This window comes from Stegostoma tigrinum, chromosome 9 (genome assembly GCF_030684315.1).
Source record: "Stegostoma tigrinum isolate sSteTig4 chromosome 9, sSteTig4.hap1, whole genome shotgun sequence".
Taxonomy (NCBI): Eukaryota; Metazoa; Chordata; class Chondrichthyes; order Orectolobiformes; family Stegostomatidae; genus Stegostoma; species Stegostoma tigrinum.
In genome coordinates this window covers 42,447,098-42,470,839 of record NC_081362.1, presented here as the reverse complement: position 1 = coordinate 42,470,839, position 23,742 = coordinate 42,447,098, and positions in this window count along the sequence as shown.

Sequence of the window (23,742 nt, the reverse complement as noted above, 5' to 3'; positions counted from 1 at the left end):
TGGTGCTATTCCATCATATTACAGGCAGGCATTGCTTGTTAGACTTTGGCCTAAAGAAAATGCAGGGATCATATACCAACACCTTGACGGAGATGTACAGCTGCTCTCACTGTGGCTGTCTCACCTTTAGCCCTGTCTGTCTGCTGCTGGCTTTCATTTTCTGCATTCATACATCAATAAGCTTTGCATGCTGACACCTAATTTTGCAGGGTACTTCAGTTATGGAGTCCATGTTTTGCATATCACTCACCACTACCACCCCCCAACCTCCCTTTCCCAGTTTCTACACAACACATGCATTCTTTTCCATAAGTAGTGAGCCTGTCAGCTTTGTGTTTGCAAGAAGAGAATGAGTGTGAATGTCACTTTCACATGCAGTTCTGTGCTCTTTTTAATGAGGAATCAGGTCTCCTTTGGAGGCAGCAGAGGGGATGAGGAGGAGGTGTCACCCCTTGCAGCCCATGTCCTCAGAGGAGCTGACAATTCCAGATAAATCAGCTGTGTACTTCCTCCCCTTCTAATACCTCCTGCAGTGGGAGGAGAGAACTAAATTCCCTTGGAGAGCTGAGCAGGCGGGGTGTATTGATCCCTTAAAATAAAATTAACAGCCCAATGTTCTAAACAACCCTCAAACCTTCCCTTTTTAAAAAAAATTGCAAAAACATTCATCCTTTGCCTTTAGAAATTAGCAGCTTTTGAAAAATATATTGCAGGCCTCAAGCCAAATGCTTTGATAAAGTGGATAGGGGTAAATTGTAAGGGTTGGAAGGGGTAGTGGGCTGGGGGTGTGGAATATGTCCTGAAATTCAACCCACAAGAACAAAAAAAAGACTGCTTGCATTGTTGCTTTTATTATCTTGCTACTGTCATTGCTTGAGCTTTGTATCTTGTGACAAAGAAAAGGGAAAAAAAAACTGTGAAATTAATCTTTTGTGCATGGCCTGATACAGAGGAGACATGCTCAGACAAAAGATAGACTGAGCGAAGGTACAGTGATTGATGACTAAAGTAAAGGTGTCAGAAGAGTATTATGTAAATCACTAGAGGCGCAGACCATTTCAGATAGAGAGAGAGAGAGAGGGGAATGTGGTGCCGATGTCATCAAGACACAAGTCCCCAAACACCAATTTCTTGCCATCTTTCATCTATCCAGACAACCTTTGGTCAGAATCTATTTGAGTTGTATTCTACAAAAAATATATGAGAATCAAGCAACATTTAGGCTTGAGAAAACAAATAAATAAAGGCAGAGTTCATATTTTTCAATTGCTCAAAAGAGAAAGCTGTTTTACCTGAATGTGCACAGAGATGTCACCATTTAATAAAATGACAAAAACAATCTATCACATATGCATGAACACAGAACAATATAAAGAGGTTAACAGAAATTGATGACATCCACGCTTTAATTTTACACCAAATCAGAGTATTTTGTGATTGAAATAGACAAAGATGTATAGGGTTATCTGGTTGAAGAGCCTGAGCTAATTACTGGCACTTGTCATTTCTCCATAGTTTTATCTAAGTCATGGAGGCAAACTAGTAATTTTTCCTCATTCCTTATTCGTTATTTCAGCGGTATTGTGCTGAGGAAGCTATTCTGCAACAACATCCCATTATTAACTGTTTCATTATTAAGTGACTCCTAATATTTTTATTGGTCAGTGTCATGATGAGAACAATTTGTCTGCAATGGAGTATCGTTGTCTTTAATAAACTAGTCACTTATAATTTAAGTCAAGACGGCCTGCTGATGAGCTACAGTTGTCAAGTCATACATTTTCCAACACAAAATACTTCCCTCATGATTGTGATTGTTAATCCTTAGCTGTAGGGACAGGAAAAACTGATAAGTGCTAATCATTAACTTGCTGTTTCAAAGTGTGTTTTTAAGGTAGAATAGAATGTTTCCTCAATTAACTTTAAATTTAATATCAGTTGATGTTAAAGTCTGTACTGACATCTGGTTACCATTGCGGTATTGAAGAAATGAGAGCTACCCGTACGAAGCAAATGGGAAGGAAACATCCAAGTTCAATACAAATGTCACAAGTTGTGACCTAAAACATAGCTCTTGACAAGCAGCTCCAGTGTTAATAACAGTGGGACATCAAAGGGGTTTGATTAAAAATAATGGCTGGGATTTGATCGGGCCAATGGAGGTCTTACTGAGGGAGCTAGTAGGAACTCCCAGGCAGGGCTGTGAAGAAGGGGAAGACATGGCACAGTGGTTACATTACTGGACTAGTAATCCAGCCGCAGCAACCAAAGCTCTGAGGATAGGAAATCAAATTCTACCTGGGAAGTTGGTGAAATTAAAAAGCTAATTTTAGTTATGCTAACCATGAAAAGATTGTCATTAAAAACAAAGCATTTGGTTCACTATTGTACCATAGAGAAGGAAAATTATGTCCTTACTCGGTCCGGCCTATATTTGACTCAAGATCCACAGCAAGAGTGCTTGATTCTTACCTATCCTCTGAAGCACCCTAGCAAGCCACTCAGTTGTATCAAACTGCGACAAAATTTAGAAGGAATGAAACTGAAAGGACCACTCAGCATTAATCTAGGCTCTGGAAATGCTAACAGAAAATTCAGCCCTGTCGATCCTAAAAAGTCTTCCTTCCTACCAGTTGGGTGTTTGTGTCAAACTTGACAGAGCCGTCCCACGGATTAGTGAAGTCTCAAATCTAATATAAGACTACTTTTTGTAATGGCGGGACTGACATATGAAAGGAGATAGGATCAGTTTATATTCACTGGGAGGTGGGAAGAATAAGGGGTGACCTCACTGAAACCTTTAAAATTCTAACAGGACTAGGCAGTGTAAACACAAGAAAAATATTCCTGATGATCGGGGTGGGGTACGGAGCCAATAGCCATACTCTAAGGATATGGGGTTGGCCATTTAGTACTGAGATGAGAAGAAATTTCTTCACTCAGAGAGTGGTGAACTTGTGGAATTCTTTGCCACAGGAAATTATTGAAGGCAAAACATTGAATGCTTTCAAGGAGGTGTTAGATATCATTGTTGGGGTTGAGAGGATCAAGAGTTTGGAGAGAAAATTGGAACAGGTTGCTGAGTTGGATGATCAGCCGTCATTATTTAAAATGGGAGACCAGGTTTGAAGGGCTGAATGGCCTATTCCTGCTCTTACTTTGGATGATTTTAATATTATAATCATAATTAACAATGACTTAGATACCACCATTGCCATCCCTGTTTGTGCCCAGTTACCACCTGCAGGACAGAGACACCAAATGGTATACAGTTGAAACAGAGTTATATCAGGACCCCCAGGAGCACTTACCTTAGATTGCATGAATTCTCATGACTTCAGGGCAATGAAAATTGTTGATTACCACCAAGCCATATTTCCCCAACTGGTAAATCAGTACTCTTCCATGTTAAATACCAGCTGGAAGAAATATTAATCTACCTGTTCCAGATGCGCCCATCCATGACAATAACAGCGTTATTTGCATTACAGTCCATGGCAATAAAAGTGGGAGTAACAACTACATAGTCAAATGGAAATAGAATCTTATCTTCACTTTGAGGATACACCCATTGTGTTACAAGGCACTGCCACCATGCTAAATGGAATTGATTTTGAACAGATCTAGTAACTCAAAACTGTATCCCATTTGGCGCTGGGCCTTCAACAGCAACAGAATTGCATTTCAACTTAATCTGCAACTTCATGACCAAGAAAATCCTTCACTGTATGATAACCATTCAGTCAAGGAATGATGAAAGAAATTGAAACTCTGGCTCAATGAAGAGTGTGGGCAATGTGCCACATATAGCACCAGGCATAGCTAATAATGATGTATCTGATGAAGTTAAAATATAGGACTATTTGCATGCTAAACAGTGGAAATAGCATGCGATATACACAGTTAAGCAATCCCATAACTAACAGCTAAGTTTGATGCTCTGTATCCCAGCCACATCCTGACATGAATGATGCTGGGTAATTAAATGATTAATTTAAGGAGGAGGCTCCAAAAACATCCATACTTTCAACGATGGGAGTGCCCGAGCATATCAAGGCAAAAAACAATGCTGAAACAATTACAACCATCCCCAGCCAGAAGTGCCATTGATGGCCCATGCTACCTTCCTCCAGTGGTCCACAGCATCACAGATACTCGTCTTCAGCCAACTCAATTCATTTCACACAATATCAAGAAATAGCTGGAGGCACTGGACAGTGCAAAAGCTGTGGGCCATGACGTGATTTAGCAATAGCAATGAAACATTGTCAGTATTCCTCTTCACAAAAGCAGAACAAATCCAACCTGGCCAAATGAAGGGTATATTAGCCTATTCTCGATTTTAGCTAAGTGATGAAAGAGGCTGTCACAGTTTATATAGGTCTTATCTGCAAAATCTTCCAGCCACTAAGAGGCCAACCACTCCTCATGCCTTTAGCACCAGTAGGTGCTCTGGCCAGCAGAGGACAATACATTCATCAGAGTCATTGTCAGACCCCAGATCATGTGTGAAGGTAGAATGAGAATCACAGGATGGGGTGAATGTCAGAGGCAAGGCCAAACGGATGGCTTTCAGTGGTCAACTCCTGCTCAACATCTTGATCAGGCACAGAGTTTCTCACAAAGAGGAACACCCCAATTTCCTTGGGAAGTGGCTGATAAACTAGATGAACAGTGCCACTTCAAACTGTTCTGGAATTCCAAAGGCACAGGAGGACTTTGTTGCCCCCTGTAATCCCTGAGTTTCCATTAAATTGTGGTAGGCTCAGGAAAAATGGGTGTCAATTAACCCATTGATAAATTTACTTGGTACCCTGCCAATAGAGGTCATGAACCCACCTCAGCACCTTTTTCTGATGAAGGTTCTAGGCCTGAAATGTCAGCTTTTGTGCTCCTAAGATGCTGCTTGGCCTACTGTGTTCATCCAGCTGCACACTTTCTTATCTCGGATTCTGCAGCATCTGCAGTTCCTATTATCTCTGATCGCAGCACCTTTAGCCTTCTGTTCAGAAAATGTTTTCTATTACCAGGAGCTGAATGCTAGGTCTCTCCCATGATTAGATGAGTCTGACTGCTCTGGGTCCTGTCACATCAGACTGGATTAAATCCTCATCCTATTTTGATACTTGTGGAAAATGAGGAAATCAAATTCCAGCTCAAACAACTGAATTCACAACAGGAAAGGTTTGTAGACAGTTGGAGACACTTTTAAAGGAAGTGAACAAATTGAAAGAATTCCAAACACTACATTTTAGAAACAATCAAATGCTTTACTGTTTTAAACTTCAAAGGGTAGTCAGGCTTTGTTATAGTCTTTAATGATTCTGATCTGATTTGATGGCAGTTTTGTGCATTCTCAGATCTCATCCTCAAACTCATTTTCTGCCTGCCCACAACAAAATCTCATATTGGTTTCAAAATGAACTGAAAAATTGAAGCTGTTAAAGAACCATTCTTGACAACTAATGAGATGTGAACATGTGACTAGCAATAGGATAATATATTTGCATCAATTTGGATGGGATTGAATAATACTCTGACAAAGCAACATCAAGAATTGAATGTCCCCAGTAGACCACCAAGAATTAGACACCCGTGAGCATGTGGCTACTTTAGTTGTGGTATGAATTGCAGTATTTTCCCTGATGCCCACTGCTGGTACCATGTGGCATTTGACACCTCCTCCAGCATGCGGTACTAGGTCATTGCTGTTTGGGTTGGTTCACTGCCATAAATCCTCCTTTGTCTTTGATTTGTTTGGATCCATCTCAAGATTAGTTGTTGAAGATTCGCCTCTGAGATGTTGACATTCTACAGAAGATAAGAGATAGCATGTTCTCAGATAACAGATAACATGACTGCAATAGTGCAAGCACATTTGGCTTGGCATAAGTTCCAGGACTTTAGGGAATTGGTATCAATACATTTGCCTCCTCTGAAATTTGGAGTAGAACTCCGTGGCTTCACCTACAGTGTGAGTGTGACTTCGATAGAGTAGAAAGTGCCAGTGTTGCATGAATATTAACCCCTTCTGAGCATTACTTTATACAACATCATTCAAAATAAAAACTGCCTAGTTATGAAAAGTAATGATAGCAGAAAATGTATAATAGACTTCAGGAAAAAGAAGTGTAAATGAGATATTTTACCAAAGCACGTACTGTTTTTTTTTGCAAACGATAAAAACACTAGGACCCAACTGTTTAAATTGGACCACTGAGGTACTTCCAAAAAGAACAAAGGTAGAAGGGAATTATAAATCAGAAAATTAATTGCTCCCTCTTTATAATTCAAGAAAGGGGGAAATAGCAGCACCTATTTACAAAGATAATTACAATAATAGAAATCAATGCAATAAAAATCCATCCAAGTTATGCACTTCTTGATGAGAGGAGACGAAGATATAGTTGGTGTGCTATGTTCTGTATCTGAGTGCCCTCTGATGAACTCGGGATAGGAGGTAGAATCTTTAGACAAATGATAATATGACTCTCTCAAGAGTTGGTTTCATCATTTCCTCCAAATAAAAGGCTTTTGGCTGGTAGATGACGCACCCAATGGGAATTAAATTGAATGACCCTGAAAACAAGACCAGGAATTATTAGTTTTAAACCATACCTGTCAATTATTTTATGACAGTACGCCATAGTCATATTACATGAACCATGCTAGTGTCATGGTCATGCCATTGTGACCAGGAAACTAGAGAGCCATCACAGAGGAGAAACCAGTTGAACACGTGAGTGATACATGCTTGTCTGACTTGCCTTGTGTACTTTTACCTCTAGGCAGGCTAATGCCTGTGGATATGGATTCAAGTCTACGGCAGCTAGTGGTGTTTAAATTCAGTTAAAAATCTGTACCTTTTCTCAGTAATTGTCACCATCAATTGTTATAAATCTGATTCATTAATTCTCGAGGAGAGAAGATCCGCCATCCAGACTCACAGCAATGTCATTGATTGTTAACTGCCCACTGAAATGGCTGATCTAGCCATTCAGTTCAAAAGCAATTAGGGATGGGTGACAAATGTCAACCTTATCAGCAATGCCCACATCCCACAGAAGAATAAAGAAAAATTACTCATACATCCTGACACCACATGAAGATGATCTGTCATTACTTTAAGCTGTTCTACCAAATAGTTGGCAAAGACACTCTTTCAAATTAGACAGTTTTCTTTAGAAATGAGATGTTGACCTAGTGAAGTTACGACACAGAAGTGCTGGCATATCAAATGGCATAAACAGCAAATGACGGGCAGGAATAAGTGATTCTATAACCAACAGGTTAGATCTAAACTCCGCCGTCTTGTCACATCTAGTCATGACTGATGGTGGACAATCGAACTGGTCACTTAAAGAGAAGGATCTACAGATATCTCCATCCTCATGAATGGCAGAGGCTAGCGCAACAGTGCAAATGTTAAGACGAAAGCATTCGCAACAATCTTCAGCCAGAAGTGCCAAGCAAATGAGCTATTTCGGCTTTCTCCTGAGTTCCGTAGGATCAAAGATGCCAGCCTTCAGCTAATTTGATTCACTCCACGTGATATCACAAAATGGCTGGAGGCATTAGAAACTGCAAAGGCCATGGGCTCTGACAACAATATTAAAGACTTGTGCTCCAGGACCTGATGTGCGCTTTGCCACACTGTGCCAGGACAGCTAAAACACTGGCATCTATCTAACCATGTGGAAAATTGCCCAGGTATGTCCTGTACAAAAAAAAGGACAAATCCAACCCAATCAATTACTGCCCCATCACTCTCAACAATGCTATCAACCAGCACTTGCTTAGCAACAACCTGCTCACCAAAGCTAGGTTTAGGTTCCACAAGTGCCACACAGCTCCTGACTTCATCACAGCCCTGGCTTAAATATGGACAAACAGCTGAAATCCAGAAGTGAGGTCAGATTGAATGCACGTGATATCAAAACCACATTGGACTGGATATGGCATCAAGGAGCTGTCACAAAATGAGGAATTAGGGGAAAAATTCTCCACTGGTTGGAGTCATACTTCGCATGTAGGAAATTGGTGGTGGTGACTGGAGGTCGGTCATCTCAGCTCCAGGATATCTCTGCAGGCATTCCTCAGGGTTCTGACCTAGTCCCATACATCTTCAGGTGCTTCATGAATAGTCTTCCCTTCATCAGAAGTGGAGAAGTGGGAATGTTCAACGGCAATTGTGTAATGTTCAGCACCATTTGCAACTCCTCAGGTACTGCGCATACGCAGCAAAACCTAGACAATATATAGGACTGGGCTGATAGGTGGTAAATAAATTTCACACCAGACAAAACCTAGCAATGGCCATTTCCAATAAGAGCGAATCTAATCATCACCTGCTTTACCTTGAGCGAATCCTCCACTATCAATATCCTGGCAGCTACAATTGACAAGAAACCAAACTGATTAGCTATGTAAATGATTACCAGTGCAGGTCAGAGGTGATGAATTTTGTAGCGAATAACTCACGTGACTCCCCAAAGCCTATCCATCATCTACTAGGCACAAGTCAGGAGTGTGATGGAATACTCCCGACTTGTCTGGATGAGTGCAGCTCCAACAACACTCAAGAAGCTTGACACCAGCAAGGACAATGCAACCCGCTTAACACCACATTCATAAATGTTCTCTCCCTCTACTAACAATGCTCAGTAGCAGCAGGCTATACTATCCCCAAGATGCACTGCTGAAATTCAACAAGACAGCTTAGAACCATGACTTTTGTCACAAAGAAGGGCAAGAGCAGCAGATTCATGGGAACACCACCACCTGCAAGTTCCCCTACAAGCCACTAACCATCTTAATTTAAAAATATATTGCCACAGCTTCAATGTCACTGGATCCAAGTCTTGGAGTCCCTCCTATCGGTATTTTGGGTCTACCTATGTCAACGGACTGTAGCATTTTAACAAAGCAGCTCAACATTACCTTCTCAAGGGCAACTAGGAATAGGTAAGAAATGCTGACACAACCAGCAGCACCCACATCGCCTGAATGAAATGTTTAAAAGTAGCTCTCCTAGCTAAGATCAACCAGTTCAGCACAGTCAGAGATTCAAATTTAGGTCTTCTGATAACTTCCTGGCTAAATCAGCCAAGTCAACAGGGACTTGGGATTGATTATTTGTATGTGCCATTACAAGAATATCGGTTCATTTAAAAACGTTGCCTAAGTATAATGATGTAATGTACTTCATTTATTTTTATGAAACTTTTTCTCAATTAACATTCAGCCACTCTCGGTTTCTTCATTCCACCTCACCCTGACATTCCCATCCATACTCAGTCAGACATTTTGGTTCCCTTCAACCCATCCGTTGTCAGCCCAATGCTCAGATTCTATTGACTAATAACCCACCAGGAATTAAAAGGAAGTAGAAGTATTGATTCAGACAATCCAACAGCAGAGGAATAAAGTAAAAAGAAGTATTGATTACAACAGTGATTTACCAAACCAATGAGTGAATATAGCACAGGTTTACTGCAGGCTTAAATTATCAGTCAATCCAGTCCTACTCCAAGTGCAATTTTACACGCTTGCTTACTGATTTTTTTTATGTATTTCTACTAATCAATTGATGCATTACATTCCAGCCTAAATAAATCATAGTAATCATTTTAGTTCTGTTCCCATCTTTATTTTTATTTACTAACAAACTAACCATTTCCTAATGAGAAAAATTATTAGAATTTCCTTAACTAAAGTTGAAATATTTCATTAATTAGTGTGGTAGTAATCAATCAATACAAGCAAGCATCTGACTGATTTTGCTGGTGGGTAGGTGCTCATTAGGGAGATACTTAATTAAAACCATAAGAACTGTGGATGCTGTAAATCAGGAACAAAAACAAAGTTGCTGGAAAAGCTAAACATGTCTGGAAGCAGCTGTGGAGGAGAAAACTGAGTTCTGAGGAAGGGTCACCGGACCGGAAACGTTAACTCTGTTTATTCCTCCACAGATGATGCCAGCCCTGGTGAGCTTTTCCAGCAACTTTGTTTTTGCTCATTAGGGAGAGATGGGTGAAGAGGTTGAATGTATTATTTTACCGCTGCAGTTAATTTGGGTCTGTCACTATGAGCCAAAAGCGTTATCACAATGGCTAATGTCTAGATTGCAGGGATTTCAGAGATGCCAAGGTCTGAAGTCTTGATGTGTGTCATAACTCCTAAAACAAGTCACACTAATATGTTTGAAGATTTAATAAAATGAGTTATCAGTCAGGTATAACTCACAATTTTGTTGTTTTCTGCTTGAAATGTCAGGATTTTAAGACCAGAAATTGCTATTCACTGCATTAAGAGACAAATGATTAGCATGTTGCTTTGACATTCTATTCTGTTCACTGGTTTAGTGAAGCTATTAACTCATTTAAAATAAATGGGATAATGCCAGTATTAACACCAAACAAAAGAATACCGTGTTCCACTTTCACTTACTAAATTGTTAGCATTAATTTCTCACCCATAGTTACCAAAATTGATCATTAAAGGGTCAAGCTAATTTTATACATGTTCTGAACATTAAAATAATTTCCTTCCAATTTCATTTGTAATGCAGATAATGGTAGTTAATATATTAAGGGAACCAGTGTACAATCTATTGGTGTAAGGTGTAACATATTCTTCCAGTCATCTTACAAGTTGTGAAGCATAATCAGTGAAAAGCCAAAGGGACTAATCTCAAATCTATCATAAATTATGCAAATTCAATCACTGACATACAATCAGGATCCATGGCTCAATGTTAATACGCTTTCTTTTCAAAAAGAAAAACAATCAACACAATATTTGATTAATTCGTCAATGAACGTTACCATTAATGTGCTCAGAAGCAGCAATCTAAGCTGTGTCTTTGCAGGAATCACAAAAAAATTTGCCTTCATATTACACTGTCCAAAGTCACATTTCTGATTGCTTTGTTAGGATATTAAATTCACGTGAATACTGTAAAAAAAATCAGCATAATCCAAATATATCACAAAAGTGAATTTGAATTTATTTACCGATTTCCATGTAAAGGTATGCGGCTAACTACTATGTAAAAGCACCATTTGACTGAAGCACTTCACAAGTATTGGATGTTGCTAGGTTACCAGAAAATTGAATGGAACATTGCCAATGATGAATTAACTGATGAGGCTTGGTGACAGTAATCTTTGTCACTGGATGCGGCAGTTGTATAAGCTCTGTCATATCAGCTGGCTCACGTAAACCAGATGTTGCTAAACTGAAATGTCAACCACAGACATATAAAAAGTTCAAAACAAGGCTGATAACTTTCAGATATACGTTATACAGATGACTCTCGAGAAGGGAAGGAGAAGCATTCAAAGGGCAGTGATTATTTCTTGCGGAGCTTTAAAGGAAAAGCTGATCGCTTTGCCTGCACAGGCACAATGTTTCAAATAATGCATTGCGAATTGCTGGGCATGAGAAGAGAAAGGGTGAAAAGCTAGGCTTGTTAGCACCTGTATTTTGTCTCTGTATTTGAGAGACAACTCAAGCCAGATACTCTATTGATACGTGTGCAGTAATGTATCGAGGAAGCATGCAGAGTCTACAGCTTGTCACGTCAACAAGTATGTAACACTGGTTTGACACAATTGGTTCCAACAGTGAAGCTCAATACTCCAGATAAAGCTTCCTTTTAACACTGTGTAACTAAATCCACAGTTTATAGCAGAAAGAGCTCCTCACCCCTTCTTACACTCTGTGTCCTTTCAAAAGCATCTTTTGACAGGGATCATGAACTAGTTAAAAATTACTTACACATTGTCAACCAGATTTTGTCCTTGCCTGGTTTCAAGTTTCAGTGCAAATTTCTACAGGACATGGTGTGACAAGTGCTGAAGTACTTTTTGATGACTTCAAGGATATTGCTCCTTCCAAGGCAGGAGTGCATAGGTTGGCATTCCCCTTTGGAGTATATCATAACTGGGACAATAAACAGATGTCACACAGGAAAGGATGGCCTGTAGAAAAAGTGAGGATTAAGGGGCAATGTCTTCTCAGCTCGAGACCACAATCTACCAGGACATTCAGGATGATTATCTCAAATTGATCCCCAAAGAGGAACAACATGTTGGCTTTTTGCACTTCATTAAGTCCTCGCCAACAGTCACCACAACAGCAACCTCAGAAGACCAAAGTTATCATAACTGCAGTGGTGATCTATTAAATATCTGACTCCTTCCAGGCTGAAGGGAAAAATCAAAATAGACAGCCTTTCTTGAGCTGTCTTGAATTAATCAGCATGTAACACAACTGCAGCTCAAATTTCTCATTCAATTGCCCAATAGTCCCAACTCTTACATTCCTTCTGTCATTGATCGCCACAGTGTTCACTTGGTCACAATGAAATGATACAAGTCATCACAGAATAAACATACTGAAACAAATTTATCAATGAAACCATGCCATGCTGCATGCAAAAGTCAAGCAATCACTCTGTGTATTTGCTTTCCAAGTGTCTTTGCCTTTCTGATATAAAGAACTGCAACATGACTGATGGAAGTTTGCTGTTGTTCAGTGAAGGAGACTGACAGTAGTCTTGAAGGATAACTTCAAGCAGCTCTGGGTGCGGAAGGCTGTACTTCAAATATCAAGGACACTGTAGAATGGCAGAGGTGGGAGGATAAATAAAATAAAGAATGGCGGATTCTGCAATAATTCTGAAAAAGGATCGCAGGAACTGAGATGTTAACTCTGTTTTCACTGCACAGATATTACCAGGCCTGCAGAATTTTTACAGCAATGTCTGCTTTACTTTGTAGGGTTTTGAATGCTGTTTTTATGAGCAAAGACAGCAGTTTCATGCTCAAGTTGCCACTGCCTCAGCTCCCCCATTCAATGTAGCTGAAATAGGTGCAGGCTAGGTGGAAGCAGTAGAGGCCACATTTAAGTGGTGGTAGCCAATCTTGTGAGATTGACTTGCAAAACCCCCTGCAGTCTCCCGCTGAAAATCAACAGCCTTTCACCAGCCAATGAAAAACAAGGTGAGTCTTAACTGGGTCCAGAGATCATGGAAATCAATAGTTTGCATCCATTCAATTGCCTGGGGGATACGCTTGCATTGTGATTCATTCTCTCCTGTTGAGGGGCTATCTAATTTTGCCATAGATGTATTCACTTTATTTGAAAATATTCTTCTCTTTAATAATTTGATAAATGTCACCCAGTTTCTCAGACTATACGTCACATGGTTTGAAGGAGCAAGCGCATTAATACTGTGACAGCTCCCTTCTCAGACATCAATTTCTTCTTTGGATATATATCATTATGCGTACCACTTGAATTAGATTTATGCAAACTACATGAGCATATTATTGACCAGAATTCATACTGTTAAATATAATGTGCAATTGCTATCTGGCATGACCAAATGCTATTGTTTAAAATGTTCCATACTCTTTTAGGATTGCTTAAATTTGAAATACTATTTTTCTTCTTTCTGTTCCATCATTTCAATGGTTTCTAATCTTATTTTGTTATCCTTTCATGCCTAATAGTAAGATGTGCTATTTCACTGAACACACAAAACATAAAAACATACGGAGCTGAAATATCCATTGCCACAGTTGGCACAGGCCATAATGAGTAACTTGGGAAAATAAGGCAAGGATGAAAATATCACATTCTTAACCCTGAGAAATTTTCCCCTTGTGTTTAAAATGACAAGCTTGGAATCTTGTTTCTGACTGATGTTTACTTCCATTTATTGCTATCGCATTACTAGCTAATCATAGAATCCCTGCAGTGTGGAAGCAGGCCATTCAGCCAGCCAAGTCCAGAGTGACCCTCCAAAGATTATCTCACTCAGATCCACCCCTCTACCCTGTAACCTTGCATTTCTCATGGCTAATCCACCCACTCTACACATCTCTGGACAATCCAGTCAACTTCCATATACTTGGAATGTGGAAGGAAATCAAAGCACCCAGAGAAAACCCACACAGACATAGGGACACTGCACAAATTCCGCACAGACAGTCGCCTGAAACTGGAACTGAACCTGGGTCCTTGGCACTGAAAGGCAGCAGTGCTAACCACTGAGACACCGTGAGCTAACCTCACCTCATTTCTACGCAACTGAGGTCAAGTGGCTTTTGAGGTTTCAGTCCAGTCAGCCTTGATTCCATATTCAGAAGTTGCTGGAGAAACTCTGCAGTTATGTTAGCGTCTGAGGGGAGAAATTAGAGTTAAAGTTTCGAGCGCAGTGATTCTTCTTCAGATCTTCAGTGTCCACAGTTCTTGGTTTTATTTATGATATCCATATGTTGTGCTGTGAAGTTCCCCATGATAAGCAGATGGTTGGGAGCAACTGTGTGACATCTCCTAACTAACTCCCTGTCCTCCAGCCCCTCCAGCTCCCTGTTCATAAAATGAGAGGCGAACTGGCCTTTTTGTGCCCTGCCTTGCTGTGCCTGAAGTGCTACGGAGCTGGGGGTTTCAGTGTGGCATCAGAATAATGGCTAATCTGATGATGGTCAGATCACTTCAAATATACTTGTTGTCAAAGAATGAATCACAATTTTCATCAGCTACTGTTTAAAAATATGATGGTGCTCGTTTGTGAAGTTTAAGGATGTTGCTCAGCAGGACTGGGTACAAGTCAAAGGTGAGCATACACTTTGGCAGATGCATCTTCCCCTCCATTCAAGCCACTGTTCAGTGTAAATGACAGAGCCATTAAAGAAATGTTAACAGAGGGTTCAAAATGCTCAGGATCTATTCACCTGCCTCACAACTTCCCAGAATATAGTCTACTGCATTCACTGCTCACAATGCGGTCTTCTCTACATTGGGGAAATGAAGCAGAGACTAGGTGACCTCTTTGCAGAACATCTATATTCTGCTCGCAAAAGAGACCCTGAGCTTCCTGTTGCCTGCCACTTTAACACACCCAGGCTGCAGTGTTCCGGTGAGGCTCACCGCAAGCTGGAAGAACAACATCTCATTTTCTGCTTGGGGACCTTGCAGGCCTCTGGACTCAATATTGAGTTCAATAATTTTAGGGCCTAAACTCTCCCATGTCTGAGACCCCTACCCCACATACCAGGCCTTGTTTTCACATAGTCTGCCATTACACATTACTTATTGTTAGTCACCAATAGTCCCCAGTAACTGCTAGTAACCCTCCTAGCCAGATCAAATAAGGCACCCAAAATTGTGCTGAGTATTCAAGCTCAGATATCATCAAGACTTCATAGAGCAGTAATAAAACTTCGTTGACACAGTGTGGAGCTAGAGGAACACAGCAGGTCAGGAGGTATCACAGGAGCAGGAAAGTTGACACTTCGGGTCGGGACACTTCAGAGTTTGGCAATCTACCTCAATTTAAATATGATACTGCTGCTCTATTCTTCCTGCCAAAGTAGACATATTCATGGATCACAGATGAAAAAATATCACTTGATCTGATCATTAGAGTCACCAGCTCAGCTATGGGCATTACGTGAAAGTACGAAGGTAAATAGAGTTGGGAATGGCATGTTAATTATTCATTGGGCAGGAGTAGGCTGCAGCCAGGTCGGGGGGAAAGGATTCTCCAAAGCGCCAGCTCACAGAAGGGCCGGCTGCAACTGGTCTGCTGGTGAAAATTTAACTGAGGACTTTGACAGCATGAATACAAATGCAGCAAGGCATGTACATCTATCCTCCCTTATGAACTGACAGGCCTATGCATGAGCTTGCTGTCATTGTGAGGGAGCATGGATGAGTCAGGTTCCAACATGAACACTGCTTCATGCTGCCCTTGGAACCTAAATGTTATTGGGAGAGTACATCTGTCTCCACGACAGTAGTTGAGATGCCACTTGAAATGCAGTATCTGATGGCTGATGGCTGATGTCTCAGCTTTCATTGTAGAGCAATCAGAAATATTTCAGTTTTGAACTGGAAACACAAACCAAAGTTCTGAGATAAATTCCAGACATAAATATTGCTGGGGATATTGTTTGAAGAAAATCCATTGCATCCTCAGTGTACAGGCTGGCTTGTAGTCATCAAATGACCTCTACCTGGGACACAAAGAGGGTTCCAAAGACCATGTGTATGGGAAATTGCCTGTAAGTGCTTTTGTGTGCAGTCTGCAAAATAGCATCAGAGTGGCACAACCAGAAAAAAGTATGGATCTTCAAAGCTGTATTCGAGCCAGCTACTGAAAGAAACAGCAAGGAACAAGTAGAAAGGAAAGCTATCTGAAACAAGGAGTTGCCGTGTGAGTCGAAATGGTGATAAATTTACAACGTACAATTGACATAATTGGAATCTTTCCACCCTGGGTGGAAATTATGAAATAGCCACAGACTGAATGTAAAGCCCTGAGCGTGTCAGAGAGTAATACTGCTTTCAGTGCTGGGGTTTGAAGACTACTAGCTGTCTTACACTGTCCTATATGGTGGGTCATAATGGAGGCATGTCATTAGCTAGGTATAGAGCAAGTCATGCCACCAACCACTTGTGATGGACCCCGGCAGGGTAAAGGCATAAGAGCTACTTCCAAAGAAGCAGGTATTAATTGGTTGGATTTTCTGAGTATTGTCATGCAACAATTGGATGGTAATGGAGTAGTTGCCTGGCGGTTATAAACCACCACTGCTATTACAACAGGAGCCTACACAGCCATATAAGCACACCACTGGAAACCCCACTAGCCTGACAAACCCACATGCTTTCTCCTCCTGCTTCTCTATGCAGAGGTGGTAGACATGAGAATACCCTTTCCTGTATACAGGGCCCCCAGTCACCTCCTTACTGGATGGTGCACTACAGAAGTCTGCTTATGTCACCTCCCACCTCCACAGAAATTTAGAGGTGAGGTGAACTTGACACCTGGCAGCACCATCTTCACCCAGCTCATGTGTTAGCTGGTGAGGTTGTGAGAATTGGCACAATTCAGCCACTCCCACTTTGGTGAACCACAGACATTTCTGGTACTGCTCCTGATGATGGCTGAGGTAGGACAAGTCATCCCTGAAAATCTTAGGGTACATATGGCTTTCTTTTGAGTTCTTTCCTTCCCCTCCTCCTTCTGTTTACAGTGTTTCCGCTCTGCTGCCTATGCTCCAGTTCCAGATGATGGTGCAGCCCAGAAGTGATCAGAAGGAGAGAAGATATTCCTAAACAGACTTTCTCCTCACAAGCCAATAACTCCTTTGGCCACTTTGCCAGGATCCAATACCATCCCCTTGAAAAAACAGAAGCCTATGAAACTCATCCAATAACACAAAGTATAATGTTTTGACTTATCCTGTAGCAACAAGAATAAGTCAAAGACACCCTCCCTACATGTTGGACGATGAAGCCTTTGAACAATGTTAGTGGGCAGTGAGGTGAGGAAGGATGGTTCCCTCATGCAGTTGACAATATGTTCACCTGGGAAGAATTAGGAGAGGGTGTTCACTGGACCTGCACAGTCCTCAATGGCAGAGTGGGCACTGAACTGACTTTAGAGATGATTTGATAGCACAATGAACCTCTCTTAATGTTTCTGGTACACACACACAACACACTCACAGTATATACTTTGAGTATATACATGTATACTCGCAGTGTGTTACACTCAAAGTAACACCATCATTTCACATTCAGTGCATTTGGCATCACACTTTTTGAATTTTTAAAGGACCAGCAGTCGTGCTGTGGGGCTATTCGTCATGGTCATTTTTTTTTACCAAAAAAGAGCAATGTATCATTTTAAATGTTTAATTCTCCTCAAGCTAAAATTGAAAGACGTGAACCTTCAACTGAATGCTTCAGCAGCAGATGTGAAGCAGAAAATATGTGCATAACATTTAATAGTTAAAAAAAAGTGAAGGTAAGATTTTTACCCTGATACTTTACCGCAGGCTAAAGAATAAAACCTATTCTAATTAATGGAGTGTTATTCTCTTAACTGTAACAGATGCCAATCAGGCTTTGTAGCAGCTTTACTGAAATAAAAATTAACACCTTCAAGAAACAAACAGAAGACCTCTTTGGAAGGTCAGCTAGGCAGGCTCATTTTGAATGGATATGCAATTCATCTTTTTCTAAAGGCAATTTAATATTAAAGAATGAAGTTAAACAGAAGACATGCAGATCTGCCTATTCGAGTTATATTTCATAAAACAATGTGTCTTATTAGAGGAGCCAACAGCATTTTAGACCCATAATTCATTAAAGCAAATGCAGAGACTAGTCTCCATGCTTCCATTTATGAAGACATTGGATATTGAAACTACATAGTGGTTTTAAAAAATAACAAGGGGGGGATCATGTAAGTCACTCTGCCTATAATAGGTTCATAGGAAATAGACACTATAGCATTTATTGCCAGCGTTTCGTGTCACTTCCTGCTACCTTCCTGTCTGAACAGTGATATTGCCCACGATGGGAACAGTGCTTTCGTATAATCTTGGAGCAATATGTGGTTTCCACATATGGTTCAGAAGTTATCTTGAAACAATGGATGTATTTTTATCTCACCTTTCATTCCATTCTATGGGAATGATTGGTTGGAGGGAAAGTCCCACATCCTACACTTTGTTGCTACTTGACTCAAAGCTGGATTTAGCTCTGGGGAAATGGGATGTCTCAAGTGGATCAAGTTCCAGTTGTGGAATTTTCAAGAGCCAGCAAACATAGTACTTAAGATTTTGGTTGGCTATGGAAAAATCCATACACAGTCTAAAATCAAGGTGATTAATTGGAGGAGGGTCAACTTAAATTAGCTGAGAATTGAATGAATTGAAACCAAAGATTAATGGGCAAAATTGTAACAGAAACATGGTTGATGAAGGTGTCGGGATTGATTTGGGGTAAATCAACTTCCAAAGGCATTTAATGAAGTGCTCAATAAGAAACTTGTCAGTAAAGTTGAAGCTTGTAGAATAAAAGGGACAGTAACAGCTTAGCTATGAAGTTAACAGACAGAAATGGTGTAATAATGTACGATTGTTTATTGGGTTTGAGGAAGGCATGCAGCGGAGTTATCCAAGGTATGGTATTATGACTGTAACATTTCTTGATCTACATTAGTAACAAACTTGCTTGGGCAGGGCATAATTTCAATATGTTCTGATGACACAAATCTTGGAAGCAGTGTAAACTGTGAGGAGGATATTGACACACTTCAATAGGACATAAACAGGCTGGTGGAATGGGTCAACACATGGCAAATTTAAGAAGTGAAAAGTAGTGTGTTTTAGTAAAAAGAACAACTCTAACAGGGATGCGGGGACCATGAAATTGGGTTTTTATGTACACAAATTGTTGAAACTAGCAAGACGTGCCAAAAAAGTGATTAAAAAGGCAGACAAAATTCTGAGCTATCACAATAGCAGTTTAAAGTACCAAAACAAGGACATATGCCAAGGATTTCACATTCTGCATCAGCCACAACCAAAGTGCTGTGTCAATTTCTGGATTTTGTGATTTATGAAGGATGTGAGGGCTTTCAGGAGGTTGGAAACAAGATTTACAAGAATGGATCTAGAGATGGGAGGCTTCAGTCACGTGGATGGATTGGACAAACTGGATTTATTCTCCTTTGAGAAGAGAAGATTTAAAGAAGTTTTAATAAAAGTATTCAGAATCGTGAGGAGTTTAGACAGTTCTCATATGGAGAAATTGTTTCCACTAGCAGAAGGATTCAGAAATAGAGGACATGGATTTAAAATAATTGACAAATAACAAATGGCCAATTGAGTAAAAAAACTCTTCCACAGTAATTGGTTAGGAGTACCATTGCACTGCTTGAGAATGTGACTGAGATGAGTGATTCATTGTGACTATTAAAAAGAAATGCATAGCATCCTTACAATGTAGAAGGAGGCCATTCAGCTCATCAAGACTACACCAACCCTCTGAAGGGCTTTGGACCCAGACCCACCTCCCCCACAGCTAATCCACACAACAGGCAGTTTAGAAAGACCTGCACATCTTTGAACTGTGGGAGAAACCTGGACTACCCAGTGAAGCCCTACATAGACAAGGGGAGAAAGTGAAAACTCCACACAGACAGCTTCCCAAGGCTGGAATCGAAACTGGCCCCCTGGTGCTGTGAGGCTGCAGTGCTAACCACTGAGCCACCATGCTACCCCTGAATTGGATAATCACCTGAAGAGAAAAATATTACAGACCTACCGGAAAAGGGTGGGAGAGTGGAACTGGTCGTTTTGATCTTTTAGAGACCCAAAAAGTATGAGATAGATTGAATGGCCTCCTTGTGCAATGTAACTATTCCATGATTCTGTATTACTACTATTTTAAATGGTAATGGTGATAATAGTCATTCAAAACTAAATATTAAGGTAAGCTTTTAAAAGACAGATCAATCTTGATTGATCACGAATACTTCCTAACCATACTTAACCATACTTAAAATGGTCACAATCCATTGAAATTGAAAATCCTTCCCTTGTTACTGAAAAGTTGTCTATTTTACTTCTTTTTGCCCTCCCTGGAAAAATACATGTTTTAAATTACCCACCTACTTCATAATTTTCCATTATTCTGATAAAACAACATGCACTTTCTTGCCCAAATAATATTTTTCTGTCTAATGCAAGAATTACCTGTGTTCAGATAGGCACCAAATTAAAATGACAATCTCGCTTCGCCCTGAATTCTGAGAGAAATTAATGCAATACTAGTAACAATAAAGAACCCAGACCCAGTTATAAGACTAAATGAAACTTGAATTAATGGGTGAAATTCTTTGCTCCTTCACCAAGGTTAAATATCCAGAAGAGTTTTATTCCTTTTATGAAGAAGGGTCTGCACCTAAAATTTCAACTCTTCTGCCCTTTCCATAGAAGCTGTCAGACCTGTGTCTTATCTGACACATTCTGTTTTCATTTTGAGCTTTTTGGTCATTTTGTTCTAATGATTGGTGTACTTGGCTTTATCACAGTTACTATATACAAAGTAGAAAAACAGTTGATGCATTAGAAATTCTACAGGCTCACCATCCCCCACTTGCCCTATTCAATCCCATTAGCAATAACTGATTACTGCTGGAGTTAACAGTAGTGGGACAATTATTTTAGCTGCCAGTAGTCTTAACAGCAAGGCGAAAATATAGGTCACTGCTGAAGGGGAAAAAAAAGAGTGAATTTCAGGTGGAAATGCAAGTGTGAATGAATGCTTTTGGATCAATTTTATCCCGTAATTCATGCCAGGAGTCTCCATAGTCCTCTTTTCATTAAAATGTCAAACGTCAGAGCATAGCTGACCCCATACCCACCTTTTGAATTTTATGATGCCAGTTATGTGTTGCATTTTCTTTTTGTCAATTATAAAAAAGACATATTTTATATGAGACATTTTTACAAGGAGTGGAGGAGTAGAGAGACCTGGAAGTGCGCTTGCACAAAGACTTGAGAGTGGTAACACAAATTAGGAAGGCTGTTGAAAAATACATATGTGTCCCTTGGCTTTGTAAATAAAGATATCGAGTGCAAAAGCAATAAAGTTATGCTAAACCTTTGTAATTCACTGATTCAGCCCCGGCTGGAGTAATAACTCAGATTTTGTGGTCAACAGCAAGAAGACAGCACTAACTTCAACATGTTGGCAGTTGCCCACAGAGATATCTAGACTTTTGAACAGCAATTTTGAACGAGCAATGGACATTTCGTTCAGAATGGCACAAGAGTCCAATGGTATAAGTGATCAGGGAAAAACAAATCTTTTCAATCAATTGAAATGACTAATATTCACTGAAATGCGTAGAATCTAAACCAAGAATTATAAATTGAAATAATTAATAGATTACAAAACCATAACAGAGAGTGAGTTAAGATGAAAGAGAAAAAAGATGGGATTAACAGAGAGAGTGTGTGATAAGAGACAAAAGGAGAAAATAAAAAGGATTTTTATTCAGAATTCTCAACTGAAATGAAATACTGAAGAAATCGTAAAATTAAACTTTCAGTATCAAGGAAGTTGTAAGGCAGTAATAAAGTGTCACCACACCATAAAAATCCTATTTATATCTAAATGCCCCTATTTTGTGTTGGTAGCTCACAGGTCAAAGCAACAACTACAAATCTGTCTGTGCTAAGTGCAACGGTCGTAATGAGGTCAGCCAGGTAGACCTCATAGAATATGAGTTCCCTGATTTGACCAGTTCAACAGCCCCATTCAGGGAGCCCTTGCTGACAGATGTAAACAGGAATATTATCACTGTCAGACATTCTGTTCACTCTGAGATTTGGCTCTGATGGAGCTGGATTAATGTCAAGGACTTTCCACATGTAAATAAAGGCAGACCTCGGTGACAGTGTACTCACCTCAGTGGAGTTATTTCACTAAGTCAGTCATGAGGTTTTGGCTTAGCACTATCTGTGGATGAGAAAGCAACTTAGATAGCAGATTACGTATTCCCACAGTCAACCGCACAAATATGAACTTTAGAAATAATTATTCAATTTAATCCACAAGGTTATGAGTAAGTTGAATAACCCTGGTCTTCGTCAGGGTGATAGAGTCTAAAACATACATTTAAAGTGAGAGGAGAACGATTTAAAAGATACCTAAAGGGCAAATTTTTCATGGAGAGGGCTCTGTGTGTCTAGAATCAGTTGCCAGAGGAAGTGGTGGAGGCTGGTTCAATTACAATATTTAAAATGCAACTGGATGGGTATATGAATAGGAAGTGTCTAAAGGGGAAAAATGCTGGCAAATGGGACCAGATTAATTTAGGATATCTGGTTGACATGGAAGAGTTGGACTGAATGGTCTGTTTCCATGTCAAACAACTCTATGACTCTATGACAAACCTTTGCTGTTAATTTTGATGCAAAACATGAACAATTATCTCCAATTCCGAGCACTGCACTATTAGAAGGATAGCAAGACAGGAGGATGCAGGGGAGAGTTAGTAGCATGCTTCCAGGATTTTATGGGGACACTGGAGTAGGTGTTTTGTTCTTGTTAGAGCAGAGAAATTTCAAGACAGGCATAGTACAGTACAAGCATTCAAATTTCTGAATGGTTTTGTTCGAGTGAATAAGCCAAAACTGCTTCCAATGTAGGTTTCGGGAGGCAAAAGACACAAACATAAATTGAAGGTAATTAACAAAAGACCCTGAGGAGACAAATCTTCACGCAGTGAATTATTTATGGTCTAGAATGCACTCTCTTGAAATGAGTTGGAGACAAATTCAAGAACTGCAAAAGGAAAATGAATAAATACTTGAAGGGCAAAATGCAGTGCCATAGGAATAGTTCAGGGGAATGAGACGAATTGAATAGCGCTTGAAAAATACTAGTTTGGAGAATTTATACATTGTATATGGGCTGGCGTGCCATAGTCACGTACCTCCGTTGTAACTTACTTTCATTTTAGCTTGTGACAGTTATTCAACAAATTACTTGAAACTTGAAGCCAGATAAGACCAGCTGAGATTGCATGAATTTTGCAAGTTATAGGATAGCCCCACAAACTTTAAGGAAAGCACCAAAGAAGACTGAAACCAAAGTCAGCAACTTGGAAATGCTGAATGAGTCAGAATGGATGTGAAGAGTCCTCTCCTTGTGCTGTGGCAATGAAAAGGTATATGAGACAGAATTAGATTTTTTCAACCATCAGTGGCAAAACTATGAAATAGTTACTACATTAAATAAAAAGACTGAGCAAACAGGAGTCGCAATAAGTTATCAATGCTGGAAAGATAGTACTATAAGTTGTATCTCACCTTATATCTCACTGAGTATCAGAAAATCCAAACAGAAGAGATTTTG